This window comes from Penaeus vannamei, chromosome 10, assembly GCF_042767895.1.
Source record: "Penaeus vannamei isolate JL-2024 chromosome 10, ASM4276789v1, whole genome shotgun sequence".
NCBI lineage: Eukaryota > Metazoa > Arthropoda > Malacostraca > Decapoda > Penaeidae > Penaeus > Penaeus vannamei.
In genome coordinates this window covers 37,180,929-37,183,428 of record NC_091558.1, presented here as the reverse complement: position 1 = coordinate 37,183,428, position 2,500 = coordinate 37,180,929, and positions in this window count along the sequence as shown.

Genomic DNA, 2,500 nt, shown 5'->3' with positions numbered 1-2,500 from the left:
GTTCGAACTCGTTTCATTGGATTTGCCAAATATGCTAATTGATGCAAACATGAAGTCAAAGAATAAAGATAATAGGCGTCGTAGTAACAAAACAATTTAGTAGTATAAAGTTTATTTAGATATAATCAAAAGTTTTAGTGTGTAAAATGAAGTAAAAGGTCGTTCCTAAAGACGAAGAAAAATGCTGCCAGATCGCACTTCGATTTTTTGCTTCTGAGATTTTCAAGTAAAGAAAGAAAGAAAGAAAAAGGGACTAAATATGTAATATGACGAGCAGATAGAGACATAAACAGAAGAAAGAATTGATAGAGGTAGAAAAAGTAAGGGAATGGAAAACATTTTTATATATATATGGATATCTGCACATACGTTTATATATATATGAATATATATACATGTTTATATACATACAGTATATATACATGTTTATATACATATATGTTTTATATACATATATGTTTATATATACATATATGTTTATATACATATATGTATGTCACACACACAAACAAACACACTTTTATACCGTGTGTTTGTGTGTGTTTATACATATAATATATATATATATATATATATATATATATATATATATATATATATAGTTATATTTATGTATATATATGTATATATGTATATATATATGTATATATATATATATATATATATATATATATATATATATATGTGTGTGTGTGTGTGTGTGTGTGTGTGTGTGTGTGTGTGTGTGTGTGTGTGTGTGTGTGTGTGTGTGATCATCACTGTATAATTATATTCAGTTGTACCTACAGCTTTGTTTTCAATCCGGAAAACCTGACGACGTACAAAGCCCACAAAGTTGAAGAAAAATAAAGATAAAAAAAATGATATATGTCTTACGTGTAAAATCGTTATACTTCTTTCATTTAAGGATTTGATGGAGTTATAATTGGGTATAGACTAAGTTGTTAGAGACTAAGTGAGACTGTTAGAAATGGCTAAACAAGTACATTCCTTTCGGTAGTTCGAAATTTATTATTTTTTTACGGTTTTCAAAATCCGCTTTCTCTTGTAATAGCGACTTTATCGGATTGTGAATTTATTAATCTATATGCTTAGAGGTTCGTGCGTCGATCTAGTGTTTCGAACACAACCACAGGTGCAGAACATTATACAGATGTTACAGTAGAAAATGCGTTTGATGGAACGGCACAACAGCTGTGGCCGTTGTTATTTGCCTGATAAAATAAGGGAATGAATTCACGGTAAACTCAGGGAAATATTACGTAAGACTGAATGAATAAATAACTCGTTACATTTATGAGTAAAGAATTAGAGGCTTTGTAAATGGGTGAATAGGATGAGCTGCTTAGAAGTAACACTGCGAATAAAGAAAATAGATAATAGACCGACAGCGCGAGCATGTGAGCCAAAAGATAAACAAGTGTGTCGATACAAAACTTGGCACGTGGTATGAACCGACTGTTAGGATAAAAGAATGATGGATAGCATAGAAAGAGGCTCTAGCGAGAAGAATGGTAGAAAGAGAAGTAAGCAAAATAGTAAAATAGAAAATGTTTGGAGTGTAAAGGTTCGTTTATAAATATTACTGTTAACACTTGGGGTCATCCATAATATTCATCATTATCATGAGCGTACATGGGGAGGGGGGGAAACCAGGCGTGTATATATATATATATATATATATATATATATATATGTATGTATATATATATATATATATATATATATATATATATATATATATATATATATATATATATATATATATATTTTTTTTTTTTTTTTTTTTTTTTTTTTTTTTTTTTTTAATATGGATAACGATGATCCGTCAATGGGCGAATCGGCAGCCGCCATGTTTCAAATTTCGTGCCACGCCGGTGTTGCTAATAGGACTGGCCGCTTTTCCGTAGGACCGTTTTCTAAATATTAGTCGATAAAGAAATCGGATATAAATGATAATATTTAACCATTCACTGTCATAAACAAATGAATATTAGATTACAGTTACATGGCGTAGGGTCAGAGTCTAATAATTATAGGATTCCCTGTCTTGTTTATTGCACTGCATTAAACAATATACAGTGGCACCCTGCCTGCCGGGCACTCCAGTATCGCGGACATCCAGCAATTAACACAAAAGTTGGCCAGACTGGAATGAAGTACTACATAATCCTATCAATTAAAACTCCGGTCCAAAGGACACCCGAGTATTGCGGAAAGCGGACAATGTTTACAGTCTGAAATGGCAAGTAAACTCCAATTAACCAACCATGCATATCTGTATGGACTGGGAGGAGTGTATAGTTGTGGAACAAAACCCAGACCCGAACCAGAGGAGCCACTGCCAGGGCCAGTACAATTAGCAGTAACCAGTGTGTGCCAAGCCATGTCCATGATCCGTGAGATAGAAACCTGAAGAATCTGTTCCTTGAGGTGGAATCTCAGCTTGAGACTTTTGCTGTTCATCTACATTACAGAAACAGACATCCATCAAAGACTT